We start from the raw sequence: 21,195 nt of genomic DNA on the forward strand, positions 1-21,195 counted from the left end.
CGTGGCTCTCGTTTTAAGCCACTGCATTTTGAGTTAATTTGCTACACAATGAAAAATAATTGGAACACCATTGGCATCATACACTATACTTTATAGCCTGACTGCTTTCCATAGACTCATTCCATGAAGCAAATGCCTTTTGCCTATTCACTCATTCAATAAACACACATTCTGGTCTACTAATCTGCCAGGTGGTTTGTTAGTAACAGGGATGAAAAGATGGTATGATTCTTATCCCTAAGCTGCTTTCTCTCTAGTGGAGCAAACAACTAAGTTAATAGTTACAATGTAGTTATGGTTTTAAGCAGGGCCACCTTGTTGCACAATTCCAGGAGTATGTTTACGTTACCTGTACTTGAACATGCACAGCTATTCCCAAGGCTACAGTGTGAACATCCCCGTGGACTGTGTAGCATAGAGACACTGGTCATAAGCATTAAGCTTCAAGTGTGCACAGGGTGTTAGAGAAGCAAAGAGGAGAGAGAGAAAATGATGGGTTTATATCTGGAGCTTTTTTCCCACACTATGAAGCCATACAAAAGTAATGATACCAGTGAAATGTTACTGATATTGATAATATAGTTTAGGAAGGGTGACATTTATTCTAATGTGTATAATATAGCTGGGCTTATACAATTAGTTTAAATTATTTCTAAACACATATATTCATATGAACTTTAACACACATGGAAACCCGCATCAAGTACAAAAAGAAAAGTGGGCCAAAAAAATGTGTTTGAAGAAAAACTTTGAAAAAAATCAAGTCATACTTTCACAGTGTCTATATTGTAATTTCACATGTCTGTTGTTAATGAAAATAATGTATTGACCTCAGGCAAAATATGAAGTCATGCAAAATTGTGAAGAAAATCTGTCAAAAGCTTAAGAGGCCAATATCAGTTTGAATTCTGACAGTTAAAAATAACAGAACTCAACTGACTTAGTAAGAAAAATTTGCTGTCTCATATAATAAGAAACCCAGAGTCATGGTGACTTTTAGATGTGGTAAATTAAGCAACTCCAAAGATCCAAATTATTTTCATCTTTCAGCTCTTCCATCCATCTTCAATGTGGCAACTTTGTCTTAGGCTAAATCCCCATCTGTGCTCAAAAGATGGTTGTTGCAGTTCCAGACCTCACATTCTATGTCAATATCTACTAAAAGAGAGAAAGAGAGACAGGTGTCCAATTTCTTCCCTTTATCTTATCTTTAAGAGCAAGGAAACCTTCCCCAGAAGACCCACCCCCACACCCCCAATCTCACTTAGAGCACAGGCAGCACCAGTGTCAGCAAAGCAATTTGCTGGTAACCAAAATAGACCCACTAACTAATTTAGTCAGGAGGCCAGATGAATTATCTGGTTGTTAAGGGCCTGCTTATTTCCACCCAGTTCATGTTATTCCTTCATTTGTTTAGCCTTTCTCTCAATAAATAGCAAGAGGGCAAAGAAACAGGGAAGAGAGAGATTGCCTTCATGCTCACTCAAGACCTGATGGCTTCACAAATCAGAGAATCCGCCCTCACTAGACAAATCACAGATCCACCCTATCTGAATTTTGACTCTTTGATAGAGCCAGTCTTCTTATTCTAGGGGTTTATTTTATTGATTTAGCAATAAATGTGAAATAGGAAAATTCTCTAATCCAGTGTTTAGTTTTTCAGTAAAAACCAACAATTGCTGAGCTACAGGTCTAGTTTATTCAAATATCTTAACATATAACTGGAAAACAAAAATATTTGGAAGTGAATTGCGATATCTTTCCTTGTGATTATATTCATTTCAGTGCTACTTTAATTCTAGATGCTTAAACAAAGCATATTTGTACATTTGAAAGAAGCTCCAGGTCATGTCCCAAGGAGACCCAGAAATTCTTGTTCATATTTTGAGCAAGAACGTTCCTTTAAATCTTTTTTTCCTACAAAATGAGTTGGTAATGTTCATTCATAACATGTAAACATATCAATTCATTTGGAAAAGCAGTAGTTACTCTAGTTCACTGTCTATCTTATTTTCTTGCTTAATTATACAAAGTAGTCAATAGTTGAAGTTTAATATGTATATGCATATATCACAGTGCTATCACACTGATATTTTGCTCCAGTTACTTCCCCCTTCATCTCAAAACACTATGGACAGATATAGCAGGAGGAAATCTATTCAGGTTACTCATAGCTAATTATATTCAAAGACAACACAAAAATCCACATTTGCTAAATCACCTAACACTCCATGTGGAAGAGAGGAGTAAAGACACTTAGTTCAAAATAACTAAACAAGTGTAGTCACTACTCAGTCATCTATGCAGAGTAAATAATACGATTGGATCAACTACCACACACATCAAAAATTTCCCAAATCTTAATCATAGTCCATTCTTAATTCAAGTATAATAATTTCAACAGCTGATGATAGTCTATTTACTACTGATGCTCCAGAGGCACCTCACACTGAATGAATTGCGTATTTTCATCCTTCCAGTTGCCCAAAACAGAAATTTTGTGGTCTCCATTACCTCATTCCTTTTCTTCATCTCCTACAGGAAAATCATTTTCCATGACTTGTGAGTTCTGTCTCTGAGGTCAGAATTTCTGCAGTTGCTTAAATATGAGGGGAACTTTTAAAATGCCTATTCCTGGTATGCAAACTTGTAGATTCAATGAGTGTTGAATCTGTATTTGCTTAAAGCTCTTCAGATCATTGTGATACGTGGTCAGCTTTGAGACACACTGCCCTTACATCTCTCTCTAATTTCTGTCATCCTCTCCATCCCTTTTAGAAATGCTATACTTGAAAATTCTATTTCCTATTCAGATTATTCTAATAGTTCCCTAAAGTTTTCCTCTACTCCATTAACCCCATTCTATTCTGGTCAGTCCTCTACACCAGTTGTATCACTCTCTTTTTAAAACTTTAATAGGATCATGGTTACTTTGCAGGGAGTGTGAGGAAGACTTCTGGGATGCTGATGATCTGTTTCGCATTCTGTGTACTGGCTCCATGGACCTGCTCTCTTTGTGGATATTCATCAACGCATATTACATGTGTACCTTTTTCTAGATGCATGTTATTTTTTAAATATAGTATCCCCTTCCTCTTCTTTCCTGTGCTTTGTTTCTGGCTATTCCAAAATGCCCTTTTATGACTCTTCTTTCTTCTACACATGCTGTTCCTTCTGAATTGACCACCTTTTCTGCCTTCTCCTCCTGGTAACTCTATAGGAAAGTCTCACTCCTAAGCAAAGCTAGTTGCTTCTAGTCTATATTTACATATCACTTAGTTCATTAGTCTATTTTTATTACATTATTGTTGCATGAGCTTTTGTTTGTTTCCACTTTAATATCCCAGGCTGCAGGATTTATGTCTTACCACATTTGTGGTCCCATGGAGAGTACAGCAACTGGCAAATGGTATGGGCTTAAGAATGCCTTTTACATAAAATGAAGGAATGCAAGGTATGGCTTCGTTGCCAAAATATGGAATCTTGAATCAGAAAATGAAATGATGGAGAACTAATTCTGTTGTTAATAGTGAAGCCATGGCTCTTGAGTACAGATATTTTGAAGTTGGATGAATCCAACCATAAATAGATAATGAGGAGTTGAATGTTATGTATTGGGACTACGAAAAGAATCTGGTCTAATGAAGAAGCCCCAGCCTAGGAAGCAAGCAAGAGACCTGGGTTATAGTTCAAGCTCGCACACCATGGGGACTTGGGCAATCTATTTCATTTCCCAAAGCCTTGCTTTCCACATCTATAAACAAGTGCTGGAACAGATGATCTCTAAGGTCTTCTCTCTCTCAAGCATTCCATTGTATATGAATAATTCACAAGAGAAAGAAGCCATCAGTATTTCAAAATTCATCATGTAAACTACCAGCTCAACTGCATAAATATGGTTCTATATGAGTCATGAGATAAAGACGCCATTTTATCAATATTTCTTAAACAGAGAAAATAAGGTATGCAATTTGTAAAAAGAAAAATGTAATGTATGCCTTAGCAGCTAGCTTTGCCAAGATATTTTTAGCAGCTTTATTGAGATTTTTATTCACATACCGTAAAATTCACCTATTTAAAATGTTCAATTGAATGGTTTTTAATATATTCACAGAGTTGTGCCACCATCACCACAGTCAATTTTAAAATATTTTCATCACTTCAAAAGAAACCTGGTACCTATTAGTAGTTACTTACCATTTCTCTCTTACCACAGCCCTAGGTAACCACTAATCTTTTGGTCTGTATAGATTTGCCTGTTCTGGACATACTATATAAATGGAATCATACAATATAGTCTTCTGTAACTGGCTTATTTTACTTAGCATAATGTTTCAATGTTCTTCCATGTTGTAGCATGTATCGGTACTTCATTCTTTTTTATTGCCAAATAATATTTCAGTGCACAGATAAACCACATGTCATTTATCCATTAATCAGCTGAAGGGCATTTTGGTTGTTTCTGCTTTTTAACTATTATGAATTATGCTACTATGAACATTAATGTACTAGGTTTTGTGTGGACATATGTCCTCATTTCTCTTGGGTATATAGCTATGAGAGGAATTGCTGGGTCATATGGTAATTCTCTGTTTAATCTTTTCAAGAACTGTTACACAGTTTTCCATAGTGGCTGCACCATTTTACATTCCCATCTGCAATGTACAAAGGTTCCAATTTTGTCCCTGCCTCAGCCAACACTTGTTATTAACTGTCTTTTATATTTTAGTCATCCTAGTGGGTGTGAAATGGTACCTCATTGCAGTTTTGGTTTACATTTCCCTGATGGCTAATGATGATGAACACATTTTCATGTGCTTATTGGCCATTTGTTTATCTTCTTCGGAGAAAAGCCTATTCAAATATCTAGACTATTTTTTTTTTAGTTATTTGCTTCTTTTTGTTGAGTTGCAAAAGTTATTTATATTCTCTGGATAGTAAACCCTTATCAGATATAGAAATTGCACATATTTTCTCCCATTCTGTGGGTTGCAGCATAAAAAATTTTGCTTTTGATGAAGTCCAATATATCTTGTTTTTTCTTTTGTTGCTTATGGTTTTAGTATGGTATACAAGAAACTGTTGCCTAATGCAAGTCATGAAGATTTACTTCTGTGTTTTCTTCTAAGAGTTGTATAGTTTTAACTGTTACATTTAGTTCTATCATTCTTTTTGAGTTAGTTTTTGAGAAAAGAAAAGATCTAACTTCATTTTTTTGCATAGGGATATACAATTGTTTTACCTTCATTTGTTGAAAGGACTATTCTTTTCCTATTGAATGGTCTTGGCATCATTCTTGAAAATCAATTTGTATAAATGTAAGAGTTTATTTCTGGATTTTCAATTCTGTTCCATTGGTCTAAATGTCTACCCTTTTGCCAGTACCACAATGTCTTGCTTACTGTTGCTTCCTGTGGTAAGTTTTGATAATGGGAAGTGTGAGGAAACCAACTTTGTTCTTCCTTTTCAAGATTATTCATGCTATTTTGCATCCTTTGCATTTTCATGTAAACTTTAGGATCAGGTTGTCCATTTTCTGCAAAAACAAGTCATCTGGTATTTTGGTAGGGCTGGTACAGGATCTGTAGGGAAATTTGGGGAGTATTACCTTCTTACAATATTAATCTTCTATTTCATGGAGGTAGATGCCCTTTTATTTATTTACATCAGATTTTGCATCATGTATTTTGACACTCTGCTTTTAACTGCATATATGTTTATAATTGTTATATCTGCTTGATAGAATGACCCATTTATCATCATAAAATGTCACTCTTTACCTATAGTAACTTTTTTAAATACTAAAGTTATTTTTAAAGTATGTTTTCTCTGATATTTGTATAGGCACCCCAGCTCTTTTATGGTTGCTGTTTGCATAGTATATATTTCCCCAACATATCAGTTTCAACCTATTTGTATATTTGAATCTAAACTTTTTCTCTTGTAGACAGCATATAGTTAGGTCTTTTTAAAAAAATTCAGCCTCACAATCTCTGAGTTTTGATTGAATTGCTTCATTGATATTTAATACTAATATTGATATGTTTGAACTTATATCTGCTATTTACCTTTTTCCTATATTTTTCATGACTTTTTTGTTCCTCCATTCCTCCTTTATGCCTTTCTATTTCATTAAGTTTAATATTCCTAGTGCACAATTTAAATTCCTTTGTGGATTATCTCAGTATATTTTGAGTTATTTTCTTAGTGGTTGCTCCACAGCTTACACAATATACATCTCAGCTGCTTCAGATGTACAATAATTTAATTCCAGTGAGATATAGAAATGTTACTAATATATAGCACTATTCTTTCCCACCCTTTGTGCAATTATTGTTATAAATTATGACCCTATATATATAACAAACCCAAAAATATACTGTTAATAATTATAATTTATTTAATTTTGTGTGTTTTGAATAAGCTCCAAGAAGAAGAGAGAGCAAGCATTTATTTATAGAATTTATATTAATTTCTTATTTGCCATTTCCAGTTCTCTTTATTTCTTCCTTGAATTTTAATTACCCTCTGGTATAATTTATTTACTCCAATGCTACTTTGCTCTCATGCTACCCCACCCCTGTTACTTTGTCCTCTTATTGTCAAATATATTACTTTTCTAAACATTACAGGGCCAACAATACAATTACATGCATATTGTCTTATACAATTGCTTTTCAAATGAGTTACGAGAAGAGTGGGCAAGATCATGCAATTATAGTGTCTTTTACATTATCTATATAATTATTTGTTTTGTTGTATGGATTCAAATTACTGTCTGATGTCACTTGCTTTCGGCATGAAGAACTTCCTTTAGTAAGTCCTGTAAGGCAGGTCTACTAACAATGACTTCTCTGTTATTGTTTATCTGAGTATGTCCTTATTTTGCCTTCATTTTTGAAATATTGTTTTGCTAGATATGAGATTCTTGGCTGACATTTGTTTTTTCTTTCAGCAGTATGGATATATCATCCTCATGCCTTCTGGATGCCATTGTTAATGAATAAGAATTTAGCTGTTAATCTTATTGGGGTTCCTATGTATGAGATGAATTGTTTTTCTCTTGCTGTTTTCAAGAATTTCTCTTATTCTTCAGCTTTCAGCAATTTACTATGATGTACCTGGATGTGCATCTCTTTAAATGTATCCTACTTGGAGTTTGTTGAGCTTATTGGATATATAGATTAATGTTTTTCATCAAATTTCAAAAGTTTTTAGCCACTGTCCCTTAACATTGTCCCTTAACAGTGTTTCTTTATTCCCCATTCCTTTCTTCCTCTCTTCTACTTCTGATACTACTTTTATGGGTTGGTGAACATAATGGTGTCCCACATTTCTCTGAGGCTCTGTTGATTTTTTAAATTATTTTTGCTCTTTCTCCTATAGATGGAATTATATCTATTGCTCTCTCTTCAAGTTCACTGATTTTCTTCTGCCGGATCAATGTCCTTCTAGTGAGTTTTAATTTTTATTATTGCACTTTCAACTCCAGAATTTCCACTTAGTTCTTTTTTTATAATTTCTATTGCTGTATTGGTAGTGTGAATTTAATGAGATTTTGACATCATATCTTCCCTTAATTCTTTAAGCATGGTTTTCTTTACTTCATTGAAAATATGTTTCCTAACTACTTTGAAATCTTTGCTAAATCCAAAATTTGGAGTCATCAAAGGCATTTTCTGTTGCCTGCTTTTATTTTCTGTGTATGGGTCATGCTTTCCTGTTTTGTTTTGTTTATGTCACATATTTTTTGTTGAAAAACTAGATATTTTAGATAATACATTGTAGCAACTCCCTCCCCACCCCAGGATGTTGGTTTTGCTGTTGTTTGTTTGCTTTTTAAGTTGCTCAGTGACTTCACTGTACTATTTCAGTGAAGTCTACTACCCCATGGTGTGCATGCACCTCTGATGTCAGTCCTCAGAGGACAGAGCACTGGACATGCCCACAATTACTCTGACCCCATGGCTACCCTGCTGGATGACAGTGGTTTTGGTTGGGTTCTCTTAGATTCTCTCATTCTCTGACCTCCCAGTAAAGAGTCTAGCTGTTCTGCTTCTATGGATACCACTACCCAGACGTTAAACTCCACTAAATGCTAGCATCTTGTTCCCGCTTTTGACAGTGTCCTGGAACATAAGTCTTTTCACATTCTGATCCAATTAACATTAGGCCTCTTTACAGGGTTAATCTTTGAGAACAGTCTTTGAGATAAGGTCAGATGCAAGGAGGGCTCATCTTTGCTGTCTCTTTCCCTCTTCTCTCTGTTAAACTTCTAGCTGGTCTAACATTTCACTTGTTGCTGTCATGGTGCTACTGGCTCATCACCAAAGTACCCATTGTTTTTGACAGTGTCATTAGGCTTCAATTTCCCCGTGCTCTGTTCCAAATAATGTCAGTCCCCTTGGTGTAAATGGTGTTCTCATAGTCTGCATCTCTCCCTGTGCAGTATAGCAGCCAGCTTCTCTTGGAATGATACCCCTGCTCTATGAGCAGGGTGCTGGGTAGCTCTGGTGTTCTTGTTTCTTGGCTTGCCTCTCCCTGCAAGAACCTACAGCCTAAGAGCAAGCTGGGACAAAGGCAATCCCTCACCGGGTGAGTGGGGGTTGGGTAGAAGAAGAGAGCCTCAGCCTCAAACTTCTCAGCCATGCTTGCCTTCTCAGAGCTTCTGCAACATGGAGCTGGGAAGGATGAAAAATGGTGATAGTCTGCTCCAGCTAAAGGGAAGTGGTAGTCCTATACTGGGAGCTGAGGAGAGAGAGAGTCCCTCTTCTTGGTTGTACATAGAGTAGACGTTCTATCACACTGAGCTTGGTGGGGAGGGAGCAGGTCAAGTGCACAGACATTCTTCTTACTGAGATTTAATAGATTTTCTTATATAAATGTTTCTCCATTTTCTCTATTCTCTTCAGACAATTTAGAAAGACTTTAAATGGTCATTTTTAATAATTTTCATCAATAATAGTTGTTTCATAAGAGAGAGGGTCAGCAGAATTCCTTCAACCACCACTCTGGAAGTGTTTCTCCTCCTAGCATTTTATATTACCGAAATCACAGAAAATTTTAGTTGTCTTATTCTCATAAAATGGAATCAAAAAAGCAGAAGGTCAGTCTATATGGATAAAGGAAAAGAGTCATTATTTGAATTACTATGTAGCTTTGGTGGTTTTTCTTTTTTTCAAACCAGCATGAAAAAAAAAAAAAAGTTGAGTTAATTAAAAACTCAAAGTTTAAATACTTAAAGAGGTTTCAGTTCTTGGCAAAATGGTGTATTAGGTGCTCTGATTTTCTCAGGTACAAAAATATTTAAAAATTCTAGATGAGTTATAAAAATCATCTTTTTAAATACATCGAATACATCACTAACCTGCAAAAATAGTAAGGGAGATAGGGTGATAAGATTTCTTGATGAGTGTTTCTGTGCAATTATTTTACCAAATAAGGTAAAGGTTTTCTCATTGAGCCAGAAGTACAGAAATTGGCAGGCCATAACCATTATAGCAGCTCCTCCAATATCCTGGCTCCTTCTATCTTTCTGGTATCTTTCTCTCATACTTACTGTAAGTCTTTCACCCTCATGCTGACACCTCATTGTTTCAGAATGACTGTTCCATCTCTAACCTCAAGTCTGCATTCCAGTTCAAAAAAAAAAAAAAAAAAAAAGGAAGCAGCAGAACAGAAGGGCTGATTCCTACAGGGCAAATGAAAAGCTTTTTAGAAATCACCAACAGACTGCCATTATATCTTACTGGACAGAACTGTGTCATATAGTCACCTTTAGTTACTAAAGGAGGCTGGGAAATATGCTTTTTTGAGGTTGGACACATAACCCCTGAACAAAATCAGCTTTCTATTAGTAAAGAAAGAATGGAAAATGGGTATTGGATAGGCAGTTAGCAGTGTTTGCCACAGCAAGGGTGTAGAAAAATGGGAACACATACATTGCTACTGGGAGTAAACATGGAACTATTTTATGTTACTTTATTTTATTCCAGAAATTGTGTCATATAACAATGAAGGAAGTTTCCATTTTTGGAAACACCAGTCTTCCAGGGACACATCTTTCTTAATCATAAGGAAGCAGCATGGTTTAATGGTAAGAACATGAGTTTGGGAGTCAACAGACTAAACTTTAAATCCCTGCTCTGCAACCTAGGAACTCTGTATCCTTAAGCAAGTTGCTTTAGCTCTCTACCAGTCTCCCCATCTGTAAAATAGAAACAAGAATTCCTCCCTTCCAAGATTGTTGGGAAGATTAGGATACTCTTTGTTAAAGTGCCTAAAACTGGGTCTGATCCTTATTAGGTACTATATACCTAATCTGAAGATAATCACTTTATTTACTGAACTAATATAATGTTCTGACACATAAATTAGTTTCTCAGTTTCTGTGCCATGTATAATTTCATACACAGACTGTGGTATCACTTGGAACTGCTATTGAAAACCTTGAAATGGCATGAGCTAGCTTTTTGTATTCTCATTACTCCTAAGGACTAAACTAGCATTTTCAATGACACACTCAGGAAAAAATAAAACAGAAAGTGAGAACTGAGCTGCTTGTTGGAAATATTTAAATCCAAGGGGTCATGATTCTTAAGATATTCTAACAACATTGAAAAAGTGCATACTTTTACAAGAGAGAGAATGCTTAGTGTAGCCTTTACCTCATCTTGTAGATATACTCTATGTTCTTGAAGTTATGTAAGATGTTTTTATAAATCAAAGACTTACCAAATTCCAAGAAAAATAATGTCATTTTTATGTATCATGAGCAATATTATTGTGCCTCTCTCATAGCTCTTTTAGAGAATGCTGAAAGCAAACTTACGAAGAGAGGTCAGTTTATGAAAAAAGTTTCGATGGGAGATGCCAATATAAACACACACATTGGATGGGAGCCACTTGGACCAAGAGTTCATACTGGGATCTTATGTGTTACGTGATAAAACACCATATTTCAAACTGAAATATTTCATTCTTTCTTTAATGTAAAAGCAGTGTATTCCACTATGGTTAGTTTAGAGTCATATTTTTGATTGAAACATTTCATTTTTCCTGCCCTTCCCCCCACACACAAAAATTATGAGGCACTAAGAGATTCCATCTGATAATAGATTTTTTAAAAAAATGGATTTGAACTCTCCAAGCTCTAAAAGAAAAAGAACAGAAATACAATACAGAAATATCTCAAGTGCTGATGAGTACTTTTTAGTCTTAAAGGAGAGACAAGGAGAAGTCATTTGAAAGTCAACATGTTTGTGTGGCAGGACTAAATCCACGATGGTCCAGAGAAGGCTATCACCTGAAGTGAGGACACGAGGGTTTAAAGATACGAAATGGCTGCTGCTTCTTGGAAGGTCCTTCTCTCAGACCTGTGAGAAAGTATCAAAGTCTTATGCCAGTTGCTCCTTTAAGAAGTTTACATAATTTTAATATATCATTAATACCAGCCATCAATAATTTATTACAAATTATTTTACAAATGAGCTTATCTTGGATTTGAAAGAATAAGATTACTGTCCAAGCTGCATTTGAGGATGATGTTGGGGAAAGGAAGTTTCAAATTCCTAGAGAGTTGTCCAAGTGGGGACACTTTAGAGTAAGGATTACACAGAATGGAGGAGGAAGGAGGAGGAAAGGAAGAAAGAGGGAGCTAGCCCCAGACTTGGCTTACTTTCCAATTCTTTTTGGACTTTCATAGGAGGAAGAAAAGGAAGGGTTCAAGGATGTAGGAGCCTGTCAGACTGTGTGCCATTTTTGGCCTGTGCATAAGATCCAGAACCAAATTTGAGGGAAGTAAAGAAAAGAATATATTCTTGAGAAAGGTACAAAGATGTGCCAAATTAACCTTGGGTGTAGTGTGAGCCCCCTACTGAGGCTCTGAAACTTGGGACTGTGTTTCTCTGTGGAGGAATGTCGAGAATATCTGTGTGCAGAAAAAACAAAGGGAAAAGAATGACTTCTGGAAAGATAGAAAAGCTTAGGGATTGACAAGTGGGAATAAATCATTTTTTAGCCAACATACTGGGAAAATCACTAAAGAAAAAGAAAAATTTTAACTGGCAGGTTTAAAAATGGATTTTTATCTTTCTTTATGACCCTTTCTTCAAACATTTTAGTGGGAGAATTGCTCAAAACCGGGAATATATTGAGCCACAAGCAAAGAGGTTAGCTTGTTTTTATCTTTTTCAGCAAAAAGAAGACATAGAAATGATAAACCCAAGTTGTGAAGGTTGTTGCTCTCCATCCCTTTTTCTCTAAATATCAAGTTCATCTGGCTACCATTATTTTCCTACCTTGATGGGCTATCATTATTTATTATTCCATTAATTTCTGTTTAGAATAGACTTTGGATGTGTGCTATAATCACTGAGCCCAGTGCAACTTATGTTATATATTAAGAGACCCACTGTACAGTCCCAAGCAGAAAGGAATCTCTGACAACTTCAATATCACCACTCAGTCTCCCTGGAAGGTAAAAACCCAAGGGTCAAGGATGTGCCAACTACAAACAGAGCAGAAGCCCTCTAAGCACTCCAAGAGGTGAGGCAAGGTTCCCTCCCCACACTATTTAAAGAAGCTTCAATCAAGATATTTTCAAAAGATTTGGGATTGATTTATTGAGATTTTTCAGAATATTCTGAGTTATAAAGTATAGCATTAGTTAAACTTTTTGGTTAAACATTTCTTGAAAATATCTAGTGATCAAAACTCATATGTCACCAAATGAAGAAATAAAAATAACTAACTTTCTGCATGTATCTTAATAGAGGTTATTTCCTGTTTATTTGTGTACCTAGCTGTGGAGCCCCTATGGTGAATTATGGGTTTGAAGCCAAGCAGGCTGAGGTTCAGACCCTGCCTGTGAATATATGCAAGTTATTTCACATCTTTGACAAAACTACTTAAGATTGTTGTATGGATTAAATGATATACATGTCAAGTTATAGAACAGGTACAGGTATACTCAGCTTAATCAAGTGGGGGTTGTTTACTTTTGTTGTCAATTTGTATTGACTTAAATATTTGTCACTTCGTAAGATATGAAACAATGGATGAAGTTCTGATGTTGGACATTATCTTATACTACCAAACTTTTCAACCAATTTTATATGATTAATTAAAAACTTTGTGACTTACAGTCAACCAAAATAGTAATATAACATGCTTCAGTGTGCCATTCCCTTATAATTCTTTGAACAGTTAACAAAAATTTGCAAAACTATCTTCCTTAGAACTCCTGAAACATTTAAAGAACTGCAGGAACTGGGTGAGAGACAAATCAAGAAAAGGTAGCTTTAAAAAAATGGTAGGAGAACTTCATTCCTTTTTAGGGCTGAATAATATTCCATTGTATGTTTATACCACATTTTGTTTATCCATTCATCGGTTGATGGACACTTAATTTGCTTTAATCTTTTGGCAATTGTGAATAATGTTGCTATGACTTTGGTGGGAAAACATGTTTGAGTCCCTGCTTTAAATCCTTTTGGATATAAACCTAGAAGTGGGATTTTCAGATCATATGATAATTCTATTCTTAACTTGCCTTAAGAGGAACTGCCAAACTGTTTTCCACAGCAGTTGAACCATTTTACATTGCCACCAGCAATGAATGAGTGTTCCTATTTCTCCACATCGTACTGAGTGAAATAAGTCAGACACAAAAGGACAAATATTGCAGGATATTACTCATATGAAATAATTAGAATAAGCAAACTCCTAGAATCAGAATCTAGAATATAGTTTACTATGGGATGGGTGGGGATAAAATATAGGTAGTTGAGGCTTAAAATGTATGCATTTCCTATTTGGAATGATGGCAATGTTTTGTTAATGGATAGTGGTGATGGTAGTACAATATTGTGAATGTAATTAACAGCACTGAAATATATATCTGAATGTGGTTAAAAGGGGAAATGTTAGATTGTATATATGATAATAGAATGAACATTTTTAAAAAATCCATAAAATTCCACTACACAGTGTACCTAAGTTAAACCATAAACTGTAGTTAATAGTACAATTATAAAAATTTAATATTTATACTAAATTAATATAATTTAATAATTAATTAAATTAATCTAACATAAATAAATAAATAATTAATCCATATAAATATTTCAATAAATAATATTTAATAATTAATTATTAATAATAATTAATATTATAAATAAATATAAATAATTATAAATAAATAATAATTAATAATATTTAAATAAATAAATAATTAAATTAATATAAATAATATATAATAATATTATATATTATTACACAGTGTACCTAAGTTAAACCATAAACTGTAGTTAATAGTACAATTATAAAAATTTAATATTTATTTGTAACAATTGCTTTCATCAATTGTTACAAATAAATCACACCAATGTAAGGTGTTAAGAATAGGGAGATACAAGGACATCCTGTATTTTATGCATGATTGTTCTGTAAACCCATAACTTCTCTAAATAAAAAATTTAAAAAATAGGTTTTGTTCTTTAAAAAAAGGGTAATAGAAACTCATGGGCCCCTCTCCCACTCCCAGCTTGGCACCATGTGGATTCAGCTTGTGCTCCCATTGTGGGTCCCTGGACCTGTTCAAAATGAGCAGATGCCCAGAAATCAGCAAAAAATTACAAAGCATACTAAGAAACAGGAAGATATGGCTCAGTCAAGGGAACAAATAGAAACTTCAGAGGAGACACAGAATTTGGAACAACAAATTAAAGAAGTTTAACCTAATCTAAATCAATTCAAGGGCATGAAGGAAAATATGAATAGAAATAAACTAATTGTGGATATAGAGATGAAGGATATTAAGAAGATCATATATGAGCATAAAGAAGAATTCAAAAGTTTAAAAAGAAGCATAACAAAAATTATGGGATGAAAGGCATAATAATGGAGATGAAATAAACTAGAAGCATATAACAGCTGATTTGAACAGGGAGAAGAAAGAATCAGTAAACTAGAAGACAGAACAATTGAAATCATATAATCAGAAGAATGGATAGAGAAAAGAGTAGAAAAAATTGAGCAGTGTCTCAGGAACTTAAGTGACAGCATGAAGCCTACAAACATACACATCATGGGTGTCCCAGAAGGAGAAGAGAAGGGTAAAGGGGTTAAAAGAGTATTTGAGGAAATAATGGCCTCAAATTTCCTGACTCTTATGAAAGACATAAATATACATGTCCAAGAAGTGTAGTATACTACAAACAGAGTAAACCCTAATTGATCTACTCCAAGACACATAGTAATCAGAATATCAAATTCCACAGATAGAAAATTCTAAAAGCAGCAAGAGAAAAGCGATTTGTTACATATGAGTGATCCTCAATAAGATTAATGCCAATTTCTCATCAGAAATCATGGAAGCGAGAAGGCAGTGGCATGATGTATTTAAGATACTGAAAGAGAAAAACTGCCAGCCAAAGCAAAACTGTACTTCAGAAATGAGGGAGAGTTTAACATATTCATAGATAAACAGAAACTGAAAGAGCCTGTCAACAAAATACCTGCCCTATAAGAATTACTAAAGGGAATTGTAGAAGTTGAAAGGAAAAGACAGGAAAGAGTGACTTGGAGCAGTGTGAAGAAGTAAAGATCTTCCATAAAGGTCACTAAAAGGGTAGAAGCAAAATCCAATAGTAGTGTACCTTCACTGCAAACTCTAGTCTTTAATTCATAGAAGAGTCAGAATACAACTGAACATGAAAAAGTCATATTTCCTGATAATGGATGCAAAATATAAAGAGATAATGTTGGGCAAAAACAATATAAAGAGGGGAAACAGATGGATATGGGAGCAGAGAATGTGTATGCTATTGAAGCCAAGTTGTTACCTTTTCAAATTAATAGGTTATAGATGTTGGTTCTGTAATACAAACCCCAGGGTAACCACAAAGAAAGTAATTTTTAAAATATACAGAAATAGAAGTGAAAAAGGGATCAGTCAGATACATCACAAAAGATCAACCATACAGAAAAGGAGGCTGTAATGAGTGAAAAGAGAGAAAAAAGATATGATATATAAAAACCAAAGAATAAAATGGCTGAAGTAAGTACTACCATTATAGTAATAACACTGAGGGTTAATGGATTAAACTCCCCAATCAAAAGACACAAATTGGCCAAATGGATAAAAAAGCACAGTCCAACTATATGTTGTTCATAAGAGACTCACCTTAGACCCAAAGACACCAATAGGTTCAAAATGAAAGGAAGGAATAAGATTAATCCATGCAAATAGTGACCACAAAAAAAAAAAAAAAAACTGGGGTAGCTATACTAATATCAGACAAAATGGACTTTAAATCAAAGCTGCTAAAAAAGACAAATAAATACACTATATATTTATAAAAGGGTCAATCCACCAAGAATAAATAACAATCATAAATATTTATGCACCTAACCACAGTGCCCCAGAATACCTGAGACAAACACTGGAAAAACTGAAGGGAGAAATAGACACCTCTGTAATAATCATTTGAGACTTCAATACACCACTCTCATCAATAGAGCATCTAAACAGAAGATCAATAAGGAACTTGAATAACATGATAAATGAACTAAACCTAGCAGACATATATAGAACATTGCTTCCGAAACAGCAGGATAAGAATTCTTCTCAAGTGCACATGGATTGCTCTCCAGGAAAAACCACATGTTGAGTCACAAAACAAGCCTCAATAAATTAGAAAAGACTGAAATTATAAAACACATCTTCATACTTACCTGGGAAGTGAGACACCATGATCATGAAAGTGGTTTTCCCAGGGTGAGGCTTATCCATGGCATACCAGAGGTGCCGATCCCTGTGATTTCCCCAGATGTGGGAAACTCAATCACATAATTGTGGTAGTGAGGACTGCGTTCATGCTCTCCCCTGTTCAAAAAAAAAAGGCTGCTTCTCTGACCACAATGCAATGAAGCTGGAAATCAATAACAGGCAGAGAACTAGAAAATGAGCAAATATATGGAAGTTAAATAACACACTCATAGGAAGCAGTGAAGGCAGTGCTGAGAGAGAAATCTGTAACCCTAAATGCTTTCATTTAAAAAAAAAGAAAGAGCTAAGATCAGAGACCTAACTGCACACTTGGAGGAACCATGAAAAGAACAGCAAAATAAACCCAAAACAAGCAGAGAGAAAGAAGTAACAAAGATTAGAGCAGAAATAAGTGAGAGAATAAAAAACAATACAGAGCATTAACAAAACCAAAATTAAAATTGAAAAAACCTTTAGCTATATTGACAAGAAAAAAAGAAGATGCAAATAAAATCAGGAAAGCTTGGGGAGAGGAGAGGGAACCTTTCTACTGATCCTGCAGAAATAAAAAGTATCATAAGAGGATATTATGAGCAACTGCTTGCCAACAAATTAGATAACATACATGGTATGGACAGATTCCTAGATACACACACACACTACCAACAATGACTCAGGAAGAAATAGAAGATTTTAACAAACCAATAACTAATAAGGAAATTGAATCAGTAATCAAATCTTCCCAAAAAAGGAAAGCCCAGGAACAGATGACTCCACAAGGGAATTTTACCAAACATTCCATAAGAAATTAATACCAATCCTGCTCAAGAAAATAGCGGCACATCAAATCTAATAACACATTAAAATAATTATATACCATGGTCGCGTGGGATTTATCCTACATAGGCAAGGGTGGTTCAACATAAGAAAATCAAGGTGATACACCACATTACCAGAATGAAGGGGAAAAGCCACATAATCATCTCTATTGATGCAGAAAAGGCATTTGACAAAATCCAGCACCTCTTTTTGATAAAAACACTTGGAAAACTAGAAGTAGAAGGAAACTTCTTCAACATGATAAAGGGCATATATTAAAAAGCCCACAGCTAAAATCATATTCAGTGGTGAAATCCTGAAAGCTTTCCCTCTAAGATCTGGAACAAGTGGTGCCCACTGTCATCACTGTTATTCAATATTGTACTGGAAGTTCTTGCATTTAGGCAAGAAAAATAAACAAAAGGCATCCAAATTGGAAAGGAAGAAGTAAAGTTTTTCCTATTTGTGGAGGACATGATCTTATTATATATATAAAAATCCCAAATAATCCACAGCAAAGCTACTGGTGCTAACAAATGAATTTGGCATATTTGTGGGATACAAGATCAACACCCAAAAATCAGTAGTATTTCTATATACTGTAATGAACAATCTAAGAGGAAATCAAGAAAAATAATTCCATTTGCAATTGCAACAAAAAGCATCAAATATTATGGAATAAATTTAAGCAAGGATGTAAGGGACTTACATAGAAAACTACAAAACTTTGCTAAAAGCAATCAAGGAAGATCTAAGTAAATGGAAAGACACCCTGTGTTCATGGATTGGAAGACTAATAATTATTAAGATTATAAATTCTACCCAAAATGATTTACAAATTCAACACAATCCCAATCAAAATTCCAATAGCCTACTTTGCTGAAATGGAAAAGCCAATCATGAAATTTCTTTGGAAGGGTAAGAGGCCCCAAACAGCCAAAATCATCTTGAAAAATAAGAATGAAGTTTGAGGATTCACACTTTCTGACTTTGAAAACTTGTTACAAAGCTACAGTGGTCAAATCAGCGCGATACTGGCACAAGGATAGATGTATCAACAACTGGCATTCAGTTGAGAATTCAGACATGGACCCTCACATCTCTGACCAATTAATTTTTTGACAAAGCTGCCAAGCCCACTCAATTATGAAAGAATATCTGTTTAACAAATGTTGCTGGGAGAACTGGATACAATATGCAAAAGAATTGTGGAGGACCCCTATCTTACACCATATACAAGAATTAACTCAAAATGAATCAAAGACCTAAACATAAGAACTAGGACTATAAAACTCCTAGAAGAAAGCATATGAAGTATCTTCAAGATCTTGTGTTAGGTTTCTTAGGCTTTACACCCAAAGCACAAGCAACAGAAGAAAAACTAGATACATGGGACCTGGTCAAAATTAAAAATTTTTGTGCATTAAAGGACTTTCTCATGAAAGTGAAAAGACAGCCTACAGAATGGGAGAAGATATTTGGAAACCACATATCTGATAAGGGTTTAATATCCAGAATACATAAAGAAATCCTACAACTCAACAATAAAAAGGCAAACAACCCAATTAACAAATGGGCAAAAGACTTGAATACTCATTTCTCCAAAGAGGATATACAAATGACTAGAAAGCATATGAAAAGATGCTTAACATTATTAGCTGTTAGGGAAATGCATATCCAAACCACAATGCAATACCATTTCACATCCGCTAGAATGGTTACTTTAAAAAAAATTACAAGAGTTGGAGAGGATGTGGAGAAACATGAGCACTCATTCATTGCTCGTGTCAGTGTAAAATGGTGGAGCCATTGTGGAAGACAGTCTAGCAGTTCCTCAGAAAGTAAAGCGTAGAATTACCATACAACTTGTCAATCCCACTACTTGGTATTTACCCAAAAGAATTAAGGCAGAGACTTGAACAGATATTTGCACACCAATGTTCATCGTGGCATTATTCACAACTGCAAAAAGATGGGAGCAACCCAGGTGCCCATCAACCAATGAATGGATAAACAAAATGTGGCATATTCATACAATGGAATACTATTCAGCATTAGAAAGGAATGAAGTTCTGATTCATGCAACAACATGAAAATCTTGAAGACATCATGTGGAGTGAAATAAGCCAGACACAAAAGGACAAATATTGTATGATCTCACTGATATGATATAATTTGAATATGCAAACTCATAGGGTCAGAATCTAGAATATAGGTTACCATGGGCTGAATTGGGGTTAGAGAATGAGGAATTAATGCTTAAATTGTACAGAATTTCTCTTTGCATGATTGTAAAGGTTTGGTATTTGTTGTGGTGATGACGGCACAACATTGAGAATGCAATTAACAGCACTGAATTATATATACGAATTTGGTTAAAAGGAGAAAGTTTAGGTCATATGTATGTTACTAGCATAAAAATTAAAAGAAAAAACATAGGACTGTACAACATAATGAACCCTACTGTAATGATGGGCTATAGTTAATGGTGCAATTATAAAAATGTTCTTTCATGAATTATAACAAATGTACCTCACTAATGCAAGGTGTTAATAATGGGGTGATTTATGGGAACTCTATTTTATATCTTTTATGCATGATATTTCTGTAAACATATAACTTCTCTAGCAAAAAAAAAAAAAATTGTTTTAAATACTCCAGGGAATAGAGGGAGGATGAGTGGGATTGTGGATGAAACAAGAATGGCCATGATTTCACAGTTACTAGAACCAGCTGATGAGTACCTGGGAATTCATTGTGCTACCTGATTTTTTAAATTATATTTGACATTTTACATGATAAAAAGCTTTTAAAAAGAAAAAAGGGAGAATGCTTTTTATACAAAACAACAAAATAAAAAGAGCTGGATGTGGAGAATCACACCAAGCAATATTTATTAAGCATTTACTCAGTGGTAGGTGTCTCCTATATTGGGGGGGCCAAAAAAAGATTAATGAGAAGTAGTTCATCTCCCCATAATCTAGTGGAGATATTTGGATTAAGGTTTTTATGTGACTTGATGACACCCATGTCCTCCATTATCAGGACCCCCCACCCGTCTCCTGCTTCACCAAACCTTCAGCACACTTGCCTCACACTTAATTCCAACACAACAAACTCATTCTCTGGCACCAATATGTTATTTCTTTCATGGGTTCCTTTACTCATGCTGTATATTATGTCTGGTTACCTCTTGGTTATCACTGAAGATTCAACTCAAGTATTATCACCTCCTCAATTCATCTTCACTTCCCCTCCTCTCCTATCCCTGAGGCTCCCACTAAAATGGGTTAGATGCCTGTCTTAGTTTATTGGCTGCTAAGACAAATACCCATACAATGGGTTGGCTTAAACAATATGAATTAATTGGCTCATGGTTTTAGGGCTAGGAAAAGTCCAAAACCGTGGCATCAGCAAGGCCATGCTTTCTCCCCAAACACTGCTGTGTTCTGGGGCTGGCTGCTGGCAATTCTTGGCTGTTGGCTTTTCTGTCATGTGGCAACACACAAAGCGATGTCTTCTCCTTTATCCACCAGGTTTTGTTGACTTCCAGTTTCTTCCAGTGGCTTTCTCTCATTGTTTTTACATTTCATATTGCTTATAAA

The 21,195-nt window shown here is 34.9% G+C and overlaps 1 non-coding gene across 1 annotated transcript; it reads left to right on the forward strand.

Moving 5' to 3' along the window:
• The first annotated feature begins 16,729 nt into the window (after window positions 1-16,729).
• LOC119543535 lies at window positions 16,730-16,890 on the forward strand. Its single transcript, XR_005218606.1, has one exon. It is a non-coding gene; the product is annotated as a U1 spliceosomal RNA (small nuclear RNA).
• Window positions 16,891-21,195: the final 4,305 nt, after the last annotated feature.

Source organism: Choloepus didactylus, chromosome 8 (genome assembly GCF_015220235.1).
Source record: "Choloepus didactylus isolate mChoDid1 chromosome 8, mChoDid1.pri, whole genome shotgun sequence".
NCBI lineage: Eukaryota > Metazoa > Chordata > Mammalia > Pilosa > Megalonychidae > Choloepus > Choloepus didactylus.